This window comes from Callithrix jacchus, chromosome 12 (genome assembly GCF_049354715.1).
Source record: "Callithrix jacchus isolate 240 chromosome 12, calJac240_pri, whole genome shotgun sequence".
Classification (NCBI taxonomy): domain Eukaryota; kingdom Metazoa; phylum Chordata; class Mammalia; order Primates; family Cebidae; genus Callithrix; species Callithrix jacchus.
This window is the reverse complement of record NC_133513.1, coordinates 42274512-42287215: the sequence shown is the minus strand read 5'-3', so window position 1 is coordinate 42287215 and position 12704 is coordinate 42274512. Positions and strand designations below refer to the sequence as shown.

At 39.1% G+C, this 12704-nt stretch overlaps 1 protein-coding gene and 1 pseudogene across 14 annotated transcripts in view; one reads left to right on the top strand and one right to left on the bottom strand.

Moving 5' to 3' along the window:
* Positions 1 to 12704, bottom strand: part of BMPR1A (bone morphogenetic protein receptor type 1A) — a 168011-nt gene that overhangs the window by 139655 nt on the left and 15652 nt on the right. The window lies entirely within an intron of this gene.
* The window catches only part of LOC103796656 (putative RNA polymerase II subunit B1 CTD phosphatase RPAP2), a 97186-nt pseudogene that overhangs the window by 70256 nt on the left and 14226 nt on the right, over positions 1 to 12704 (top strand).

The window sequence follows — 12704 nt, the reverse complement described above, 5'->3', positions numbered from 1 at the left end:
AAGGAAATAGGAAGTTGTTGTTCAAAAGTACAGAGTTTCAGTCAGGCAAGATGAGAAAGTTCCAGAAATACTACAAAAAGCAATCTAGAGATTCAATGCAATCCCTATCAAAACATCAATGACATTTCATTTTAAAACAAATCCTAAAATTTGTACAGAACCACAAAAGGCCCCAAATAACCAAAGCAACCCTGAGCAAAAAGAATAAAGCTGGAGGTATCACTATACAAGACCTCAAAATATGCTACAAGGCTATAGTAACCAAAACAGCATGGTGCATCATAAAAAACAGATACATATACCAATAGAACACAACAGAGAACCCAGAAATTAATCTACCTATCTACAGCCAACTGATTTCTCACAAACATGCTGAGAACACTCACTGAGAAAAGGACAGTCTCTTCAATAAATGGTGCTGGGAAAACTGGATATCCATATGCAGAAGAATAAAAGCAGATTCCAACTCCTATACAAAAATCAACTCAAAAGAAATCAAAGACCTAAGTGTAAGATCCGAAATGAGGGCCAGTGCAGTGGCTCACGCCTGTAATTCCATCACTCTGGAAGGCCGAGGCAGGTGGATCATGAGATCAAGAGTTGGAGACCAGCCTGGACAACATGGTGAAACCCCATTTCTACTAATGCAAAAATTAGCAGGGCATGGTAGAAGGCGCCTGTAATCCCAGCTACTTGGGAGGCTGAGGCAGGAGAATTGATTGAACCCAGGAGGCAGAGGTTGCAGGGAGCTGAGATAGCACCACTGCACTCCAGCCTGGGCAACAGAGTAAAACACCATCTCAAAAAAAAAGATTCAAAATGATAAAAACCACTGGAAGAAAACATAGGGGAATCACTTCAGGACACTGGTCTGGGAAAATATTTTATGGGTAAAACCTCAAAAATACAGGCATCAAAAGCAAAAATAAACAAATAAGATTATATTAAACTAACAAACTACTGCACAGCAAAGGAACCCCTTAACATCATGAAGAGACAACCTACAGAACTGGAGAACATATTTGCAAACTACTCATCCAAGTGGGAATTAACATCCAGAATATACAAGTAACACAAACATTTCAACAGCAAAAGAAAATAAATCCAATTTTAAAATGGGCAAATGATTTGAACAGACATTTCTCAAAAGAAGAAAAATGGCCAAAAAGCATATGAAATAGGCCAGGTGCTATTAGTAGGGGCTCATGCCTGTCATCCCAGCATTTGGGAGGCCAAGGTGGGAGGACCCCTTGAGGCCAGGAATTCAAGGTTCAAGGCCAGTGAGTTATGACTGCACTGACAAGGAGATCCTGTCTCTTTTGCAAAACAAAAAAAAGGTAGGGTGGGGAGCGGGGGCAGAGCATGGTAGCTCACACCCGTGATCCCAGCACTTTGGGAGACCAAGGCCAAAAGATCGCTGAAGGCCAGGAGTTTGAGACAAGCCTGGGCAACACAGCGAGACCCAATCTCTCCAAAAAAATCTTAAAAATTATCTGGGCCCAGTGGCACACACTTGTAGTCCCAGCTACTCAGGAAGTTGAGGTGGGAGGATAGCACAAGCCCAGGAGGTTGAGCTTAGAGTGAGCAGTGATCAAGCCACAACATTCCAGCCTGGGCAACAGAGCAAGATAATAAATAAATAAAGCTCAACAGCACTAATCATCAGGGAATTGCAAATCAAAATCACAATTCTAACCCCGGTTAGAATGGCTATTATCAAAAAGAACGGCTAATATCCAGAATATAAAAGTAATTCAAACATCTCAATAGCAAAAAGATAAACAATCCAATTAAAAAAAATAACAAATGGTTGGGCACAGTGACTCATGCCTATAATCCCAGTACTTTGGGAGGCCAACACGGGCAGATCTTCAGGTCAGGAGTTCAAGACCAGCCTGGCCAAACTAGTGAAACCCTGCCTCTACTAAAAGTACAAAAATTAGCCAGGTGTAGTGGCACACACATGTAGTCCCAGCTACTCAAGAGGCTAAGGCAGGAGAATCACTTGAACCCAAGAGGTGGAGGTCTCGGTGAGCCAAGACCCCGCCATTGTATTCCAGCTTGGGTGACAGAGTGAGACTCCATCTCAAAACAAATAAAACAAAACAAAAAGTAGCAAATGCTGGCAAGGATACAAGAAAAGGGAACACTTATACTTTGTTGGTAGGAATAAAAACCAGTATAGCCACTATAGAGAACAGTATAGAGCTTCTTCAAATAACTGCAAACAGAATTACCATATGATCCAGCATCCCACAAAGAGAAATTCATCCAAAGGAAAAGAAATCATTCTATTAAAGGGACATCTGCATCCTGTTTATTGCTATTCAAACGGCCCAGATATAGTTTAGACAACCTAGACATCTAATAACAGATGAACGGATAAAGAAAATGTATTACATATACACAATGGAATACTATTCAGCCATAAAAAATAAAATCCAGGCCAGGCATCGTGACTCACGCCTGCAATCCCAGCACTTTGGGAGGCCGAGGTGGGTGGATCACTTGAGGTCAGACATTTGAGGCCAGCCTGGACAACACAGTGAAACCCTATCTCTACTTAAAAAAAGAAAATACAAAAATAAAATCCACTCATTCACAGCAATATGGATGAAACGGGAAGATATTATATTAAGTGAAATACACCAAGAACAGAAAGTTAACCACCACATGTTCTCACTCATCTGTGAAAACTTAAAAAGTTAGAAGTAAAACATAGAACAGAGGATGGAAGGGTAGGGGAAAGGGAGGGACAGGGAGAGATTTGTTAAAGTATACAAAATTACAGAAAGATAGGAAGAATAAATTATAGTGCTTTATCCTATCTTAGGAGGACTATAGTCAACAATATACAGTTTCAAATAGCTAGAAGAACAGCAAACGTTCCAAACAAAAAGAAATGATAAATGTTTCAGATGATGGATATGTTAATTATCCTGATCTGATCACTGTATATCAAAGGTGTCCAATCTTTTCGATTCCCTGAGCCGAATTGGAAGAAGAAAAATTGTCTTGGACCACACATAAAATATAGTTAACAATAAGGCAGGTACAGTGGCTTACACCTGTAATCCAGCAATTTGGGAGGCCAAGGCAAGCAGATTGCTTGAGCTCAGGAGTTTGAGACTGGCCTAGGCAACATGGTGAGACCCCATTTAAAAATATGAACTTTTTAAATAAAAAAATTAAACAACAAAACCCACTAATGATAGCTGATGAGCTACACACCCAAAAAAATCTCATGTTTTAAGCAAGTTTAGGAATTTGTATTGGGCTATAATCAAAGCTACCATGGGCCATGAGTACACTGCATGTATCAAAACATCACTATGTACCCCATAAATATGTACATTTATATCAACATTATATACCCCATCAATGTGTATATTTGTTAATTTTTTCAAATAATTTTTTTTTTTGAGATAGAGTTTTTAATCTATCTTGTTGCCCAGGCTGGAGTGCAATCTCGGCTCACCAAAACCTCCGCTCCCAGGTTCAGGTGATTCTCATGCCTCAGCCTCCCAAGTAGCTGGGATTACAGACACATGCCAACAGGCCCGGCTAATTTTGTGTTTTAAGTAGAGATGGGATTTCTCCATGTTGGTCAGGCTGGTCTCAAACACCCGACCTCAGGTGATCTGCCTGCCTCGGCCTCCCAAAGTGCTGGGATTACAGGTGTGAGCCACAGCACCCGGCCTAAAAATAAAATTTTTAAAAGCATATAACTGCAGAGAACAAAAAAAGTTCTAGAGCTCTGTTGTACAAAATAATTAACAATATTGTAATACTGTGATATATACTTAACAATTATTAGGAAATACATCTTCTTTTTTTTCTTTTAAGACAGGGTCTTGCTCTGTTACCCAGGCTGGAGTAGTGGTGCAATCACAGCTCACTGCAACCTAAACCTCACCAGGCTCAAGTGATCCTTCCACTTCAGCCTTCCAAGCAGCTGGAACAACAGGCATGTGCCACGACGCCCAAATTTTTTTTTTTTTTTGCAGAGACAGAGTTTCACTATATTGCCCACTCTGATCTCAAACTCCCGGACTCAAGTAATCCTTCTGCCTGGGTGTTCCCAAAGTGCTGGAATTACAGGCATGAGCCACCATGCCCAGCTGATATCCATTTTTTTAACCCATATTTTTTAAAAGTACAAGTGTAGAGCAGGCACAGTTGGATTTAACCAGCACTGGGGTTTCTCAATTAAGCAATGAAGCAAGTGAGGACAAGCATATTGAGAATATATGCAACTAAACAATCATGACCAACAACAGAAATTAAACTGAATAAGGAGAAGGGTAAGGATATAAGAAGAGATTATGGTGAGGAGCAGTGTAAAGATAATAGGGTCAATGAGCTCTTAGGTCCCAGTAAGATAAAAGAATTATTGGCACTAGAAGGCATGAGCCAGAAAAATGGGAAGTGATCAGGGTAAAACTGAAATTACGGAAGGGGTTATACTTTTTTGTTATTATTGTATAACAGACCTGGGGTATGACAATGACAGCTGAAGTAGGGTGAAAACTTTGCAGAAGTCAAGAAATCAAGAGGCCAGAAAGGTAGTGGAAGAGTCACCCAACTGGATGTTGAGATCATCAAAATTCGAACAAAGTGTTAGAGAAAATGAACCATATAAGACAAAATCTTAATTAAATGAGACGGAAGTAAGTCAAGGTTCCATGGAAAACTACAAGGAGATATCATGAGACTGAAAATCATGTTTTCTATTTGATGTTAAGGAAGATGAGAGGGAGAGTGATCTGGAAGTAGCAAAGAGGGTAAAGGATAACCCCTCTAGGTCCAAGGAAAGGGGGTCTGCAAGAGAAAATTCCACTGCTTGAATGTGCTGCAAAAAAGAATCAGTATCCTCCAGTGTAAACCAAGTTTCAGTTGCAGAGGTTCTTATTCAGGAACCCATGGCCTCACAAAATCCAGGAGGTTCATAATCTTAGATGGGAAAAAAATTACATTTTTATTTTCACTAACCTCCAACTGAACTTTCAATTTTTCTTTACTTATGAGGGTAGGCAGGACACAAAGTCACAGTATTAGCAATACCTGTGACTTTGTAACCAAAACAAATCAGATATTCTCATCAAACTACTTGTTGCAGTCAACTCAAAGCATTATTTATGCTCCTCAGTATCTAAAAATTAGGGCAGTTGTTAAACTCACCCCTGGATTATTTAATGACTTAATATTGGAAATAGATGCTTGGTGTCGAAAAGAAAAATTAGCAGTGAAACAAAGGATCTTTCAGCAACGCAATTTCTACTTCCTGGATTGCAGGAAGGGTACCCTCCATAGCCATCATGCCACAAGAGGACAATGAACAAAGGAGAACACACAAATATATCTATCCCTTACCCATTTGGGGTCTTCCTTACTGCTGTGTCTCATCTCCGTTGGCTGGAGCCAAACCTCACAATCTAAACTAAAACCCAACTGGCTAACAACTTAAAACATTTCTAAATAGGTAAAAGCAATGGAGATTGGGACATGCCTGTGAGCATGTCCAGTACAGCTATCCTGGTTAAAGTACAAGGACATAGAATGTACTACTGTGCCTGTAAGCATGGTATGTCTAAAAGCCACATAGGATAGAGCTTAACAAAGTTATTAGCACACTTATGATTTAACAAGAAAGGAAATTTTAAAAGGGAACTTTTCTATTTCCCACAGTTAATAAAAAAACATATTACTATATCTAAAAATGTTAATACGTATATTTCAAAATAATTGTTTTCCTTCGTAAGTCTTATATATTTTATTTTACCCATTTAAAAACATTAGTCTAAGAAGGAAAACAGGCTGCCCAAAATAGTTAAGAATCCTTAAGAGCAAGAAAGTCAATAGAAAAACAGAGACAATGGAAGATCTCAGGAGTTGGAGAGCAGAGGCAGAAAAGACTCTGCCAAGGGAACAGACAGAGCTGTGGGGAAATGAAGCCCAGGATAAAGAGGGGGAAAGAAGGGAGACAGAGAAAACGCTAGGCGAAAAAGGCAAGCTGCGATGCACAATGCATGATGCCAAAGCACCAAAAAATGGATACATATTTTTGTAAATGGAAGGAAAATGTTAGGAAGATACATAAAGTAACAACAGTGGTTACCAAGGAAAAGGAAACACACAGAAAGAACAAGTAGGGAGGAAAGCACTTTTCTGTATTGTTGCCATTGTTTACCGCAAGCTGCTACATAAAAAAAAAAAAAAAAAAAAAAACTAGCTATTTTTAGAGGAGTGCCTTTTCTGTTTTCCTTAGTATATTCTTTGGTATTTCTGTAGAATACTAAGGATTAGACCTCAGGTCTCCAGAAAACTGAGTGATACATTCTCCCAGGAAATGCTGTCCAAAAAAATGAAACTCTTTGTAGCAGGGTGAGATGGACATCAGAGGGAATGAATTTTGCTCTCTGGGGCGGTCATGAAACCATTAGCCTTGTGTCCGCCCTTCACAACATTTGACTTTTGTGCCGAGATAAGGTGGAAACTGAAAGCCTCATCTCCCGGAGTGCTCTCCTCATGACTCAAAGCATGTCTGGGACAGGAAACTGACAAGCAGGCCAGAGATTCATAGGCAGGTCTTATCAGATGTAACAGACAGTGACAGTACTTCTCACACATCTATTGCTGGTATATAGGAACCTATGGATTTGTTTACCATGTGTAGAGCCAACTTACTGAACTCACTTATCAGTATGCCAATCGATTTTCTTGGCTTTTCTAGGTAGATTACATGCTTAGCAAAAAGCATAAACAAAGAATACACATTCTGGCCTTCCCTTCAAATATTTACAACTTTTTCCCTTCAACTTCTCTTATTACATTGGCTGGGGTCCCCAGCACTAACAAGAACACTAAAAATGAGTTTAGTATTGTTCTTCCTTCCATGGGAAATATTTAACCAGCTGGGTTTGCTACCTGCTTCAGGTAGAAAACTATCCTTCATAAGGTTGAGGAAGTTTCCTTCTTGTCTTAAAATTAGTCTATCAGAAAGAGTTATTATATTTTTTATCATTAACTGAGATGGTCATATTGTTTTCCTGCTTAGATTTATTAATTTAGTGTAAACAACACTAATGCATTTCCTAAGGTCAAATCATCCTTGAATCCTGGGCTAGATTTATGCTATAGTATCAATATACTGTTTGATTCAATTTGCTAGTGTTTTACTTTGGACTGTACAAATAGATGGTAAGTGAGAATAGCCATTGTTTTCTTTTTCTGTTCCATCCTTGTCTGATTTTGCTAGCAGGGTTATGGCTTCAAACAGTATCCTCTCTTTTGCATATTTTTTCTTCCCTCTGAAAATCTTTGTGTAAAATAAAAATCAATTCTTTTTAGTCTTATAAAAAACATCCGGCCCTTTAAAGTGTCTATCTCTGACAATTTTTTTATTATTATTTCTTTACCCATTAATGGGTTACCAAGCTTTTCCATTCCTTCTTACAATTCAGGCTTGGCCCATAGTCCAAAACCATCCTTGAATACTGACAAAAAGGAAAGCAATGATAAATTTAAAACAGCATCATATTCTTTTAGTATCACTGAAGATCCCTTAATGTATATTTAATAAAATATTGATTCCATGCTGACTATATAAATAGGATATCTAAATTTAATCCAAAAAAGTTACGTTATTTTTAGAAAAGAATTTTGGTAACTCCTAGAAAATGGAGACAATCCATTTAAAGATGAATTAAAGGCCAGGCACAGTGGCCCACACTTTTAATCCCAGCAGTTTGGGAGGCCAAGGCAGGCAAATCACCTGAGGTCAGGAGTTCTGAGACCAGTATGGCCATTATGGTGAAACCCTGTCTCTACTAAAAATACAAAAACTAACCAGGCATAGTGGCGGGTGCCTGTAATTCCAGCTACTCAGGAGGCTGAGGCAGGAGAATCACTTGAAGCCTGGAGGCAGAGGCTGCAGTGAGCCAAGGTCGCACCACTGATTCCAGCCTGATCAACAGAGTAAGACTCCATCTCAAAACAACAACAAAAAAGATAAATTAAATATATGCTGTACAACTAAAGATGTACATATCATAATTAGTAATAAGAATATATGCTTAGTCTATTTAGGATATATTTTTCTTTCAAAGTTTCTTTTGCTATTTTAGCAAAGGATCTTTTGCTACTTGCTATTATAAATAATGCACAGCTGCCTAGCAGATGCATAATTTCAGTGTTTAGATTCCATTAATTCTAGCTTCATGTTGCTAGAGGTTTTGGATTTTCTATCTATCCATTTATTTATTTATACATATGAGTCTTGCTCTGTCGCCCAGGCTAGAGTGCAGTGGCACAATCTCAGCTCACTGCAACCTCCACCTCCCAGATTCAAGTGATTCTTCTGCCTCAGCTTCCCAAGTAGCTGGGATTACAAGCACCCGCTACCACGCTCTGCATATTTTTATATTCTTTTTTTTAGTAGATATAGGGTTTCACTATATGTTAGCCACGCTGGTCTCGAACTCCTGACCTCAGGTGATCTACCTGCCTCAGCCTCCCAAAATGCTGGGATTACAGGCAAGAGCCACAGCACCTGGACTCCCTGGTTTTTAACGTCCCTCAGTTTAGGTTCTTCCTCCCTACATCTTATTCTATTTTAGTCTAGTATTACAGAAGAACACATCAAATGTGAAACATCTCAATTAAAAAAAAAAAGGCTTAAAAATGGCAAAAGCTGAGAAGGAAGAACATTCAGAAAAAAAAAACCAGATAACTAGAATAAGACAGCCAAATTTTCAGAATTTTCTGTTCTATTCAGATATCCCTACCCCTACAAATTTCAAGTTTCTCATATTCCAGGTTCAGACACTCAGAATGAACTTAGCTTTACTCACCTTATTTGCACAAATTCTTAAGTTATGGTAGAAACATTAAGTAGTAGGATGTTTTAAACTTACGGCATATATACCAAAATGTATGCAGATGCTATCTTTGAGTAATATAAATATAGGAGATTTTTATTTTTTTCTCAGGGCTTTTCCATGCGTTTCAATTCGTTCTGTTAGCATTGTTTTTGCAATCAGGAGGGGGAAAAGACTTGTTTTGAAGAAAAACTTTAAAGGAATGGGATGATTTTTAGATGTCTACATGCCATAATCAATTACATTTAAATGACTGTTGCAGAACAACAGCAATTTAATATTTCATATTATTATTCAGCAACATTAAAGGTAAAAGTCAGATTTCATTTCTCAATCTTTTTGACTCCAAAAACTGCCCCACAGATGGACTTATTCACTTTCATTTTCAACTCATGTTGCAGTATTTGACTTCTTTTTCTTCTTGTTCTCTCAGAGTAGATTTTAAATTTATTCTAAGATAACATAATTATGTTATGCAAGCATCTACCCAAGTTCAATTATTTTAAGAGTAATACTCATAGTAAAGCTGTGAAAAAAGACCTATCTCGGACCATCGTCAATGAAACATGTATACATCTCAGAAATGAGAAAAGAAAAACATAAAGCACTGATTTTTAAAGAAGGTATGTGGGAAGAATTTTTGGATAAATATTTTTAAACAACTATATGCCACTGATCTTTTAATATAGACGCAAAGGAAAAAAATCAGTAAAGTAAAAAAATATAAATTGGAGCCAGGTACAGTGGCTCACAGCTCTAAGGGGGGAGGATGTAGGCTTGAGCCCAGGGGGCCGAGGCTACAGAGCCATGCACTCCAGCCTGGGGAACAGAATTAGTGAGACCCTGCTTCAATCAACCAATCAATCAATGTCAAAATAGTAACTGTGGAAAATTTAAAGTGGAAAATCTCTACCACATTTTAAATATTAAAAGAGAATTGTTAAAAGTCAACTCTGTGCCTAGTATACATCCTCATCTTAAAATTCTTCTCCATTTGAGAACTAATATAATTCTGTGGTTAAGAGCATGGACTCTAAAGTCAGACTGCCTGGGTTTGGATCACAGCTCTGCCACTTATGAAGTAGGGAACCCTTGACAACTTACTTAACCTCTGCAGCCTCAGTTTCTTCATGTAAAAGAGAACTGGTAACATTACCTATATCATAGAATACTTGCAAAGGTCAAATGGATTCAGAGTGAGGAAATATGTCAGATACCAATTAATCCATCTCAATCTTGTATTTTATTGCTCAACATTTCTTAAACTAAAACACATTTACCTTTTTATATGTGAATATGTCTGAATATTAATTTAAAACTTCCTAAAACTCAAAATCTCATACACTAAGCAAAAATAAAATACTGAACTAGCGTTTCCTTTTGAGTGCTTTTTTATTTAATGTTTCCAAGGTTTGATAAACTCCAACAATTCCATATTTCAGACAGTCTCACTTTATCTAATTCCATAAAAAGACATTAGATATCTGAGTTAATGTTCCAATTAAAAGGGCTATCATATAATATACAGTTTATCAATCTGAGAAAACAAATAATACACTGAATGCTAAAATAGTATTGAGAATTAGATTGCATTTAGAAATAGGCCACTGAGAAGATCAAATGATCATTTATAGTACTGTGACAGCTTCAGACAGAGAAATGGAGAATGGAATTTGGTGTCCAAAAGTTTTAATAGGAACTTAAGGTGATACTTACGTAACCTTAACGAAGAGTCTGAAGTTGGTACAAATACAAGAAACAATTTTTCTCTACCTATCCCTAATTGTGGTTGGTCAAATCTCCCTTTTCCACTTCTTACAGAGATCTTGAAAAGTTCCTATAGCTTTCAGTTTTAAAAAGTCCAGTCCGATTTACTGCAGTTTAAAACTTTAACCTTCAGTCTTACAATCATGTCCTTTCTCTTCAAATTCGGATTAGGTGCACAGTCCAAGAGAACTAACCTGAAGGAAAGGGTATGGTCTGATCGATTAGGGGAGGAAGGAGGGAGACTAGAGTAGCGGTCTCAATATCTGAGCATTTTTGCAGTTATCTGTGGTTGTTGCCACTTCCCTGGCTAATACTGATTACACTGTCTGTATCACAAGCAGACAAATGATAGCTTTTCTTCTGGGGACAACTGAAATTCTTTCATGACAAAGGAGACTAGAAGCTCTCAGCCCATCTAAAGATCTGCTTCAGCTCACCCTCCATTTGTTTCACTGTTTTGTTTGGCTTTGAGATAGGATCTCACTCTCCCTCCCAGACTGAAGTTGCTGTGTTAAGAACACAGCTCATTGCAGCCTCAACCTTCAGGGCTCAGGCAATCCTCCTGCCTTGGTCTCCCAAGAAGCTGGGAATATAAGACAGGGCCTCATTCTGTTGCCCAGACTGAAGTAGAGTGGCACGATCTCTGCTCACTGCAGCCTCAACCTCCTGAGCTCAAGCCAATCTGCCACCTCAGCCTCCCAAGCAGCTGTGCCCATAGGCACCCGCCACCATGCCTAGCTACTTTTTGTATTTTTTGAAGAGATGGGGTTTCGCCATGTTTTGCAGGCTTGTCACAAACTCCTGAGCTCAAGCAATCCACCCACCTCGGCTTCCCAAAGTGGTGGGATTACAGGCATGTGCCACTGTACCTGGCCTGGCTCATTTATTTGTACAGACACGGTCTCACTGTGTTGCCTAGGCTGGTCTCAAACTCCTGAACTCAGGTGATCCTCCCACTTCAGCCTCCCACAGTTCTGAGATTATAGGCCTGCGTCACGTTGCCCAGCCTCAGCTCACCCTTCTTCTAAATACTTTTGCTCCCCTGTCCAGCACAGCCTGTCTGGCAAGAAGGCTGATTGATGCCTGGTTACCTTCTGCATTACCCACCTGAACTAAAAGGTAATTGCCACCCCTCCATCCACACTGAGGTTTCTAATTTTCCTTATCCTTTGCTGAAATATGCACAGAAAAAACGGACTGCTGCAAAATATTGCCTAGGTAATCTGATGTTCCATTCCATCATCTGCTAGTATTCTTAACCTCCAGGACTGGTTCTCTTAGACCTCTCTCTACACTAAGCTTCTAAGGGAAAGACACCCCAAGGGAAGGAGAAGGGAACAAAAACTACAGTGCTCTCCCCCCCAGGCAAATTAATCACTGCAATGACTATTTTGGCACAATTCCTTCTCCCTTGATTCCGCCACATCTTAATAAGCCCTGGAAAGGATTCTGTCACTAATGCCTAGGGCTTTTTCTTTAGTATGTGGAGTCTTTGAAATCACTTTTTTTATTTCAGACAGAGTCTCGCTTTATCGCCTAGGCTGGAGTGCAGTGGCATGACTTCAGTTCATTTCAACCTCCACCTCCCAGGTTCAAGCAATTCTCCTGCCTCAGCATCCCAAGTAGCTGGGACTACAGTTGCATGCCACCACGCCCAGCTAATTTTTGTATTTTTAGTAGAGACCGGGTTTCACCATATTGCCCAGGATGGTCCTAATCTCGACCTCATGATCTACTCACCTCAGCCTCCAAAAATGCTGTGATTACAGGCGTGAGCCACCACACCCACCCTGACTTCACTGTATATATAACTTTGAGGTTCCAATCATCCATTCTGAGTGAGTGAAAAAAAGTCTGATTCTATTTACTTTTTTTCTTTTTAGAGACAGGGTCTCGCTGTGTGGCTGGAGTATGGTGGTTACTCACATAGCACACTATTCTCATAATGTATTACAGTTTCAAACTCCTAGCCTCAAGTGATTCTCCCACCTCAGCCTCCCTAGCAGGTAGAACTACAGAGTTCAGCTCTAGCTCTACTCTTTTACACTAACTTCTTTG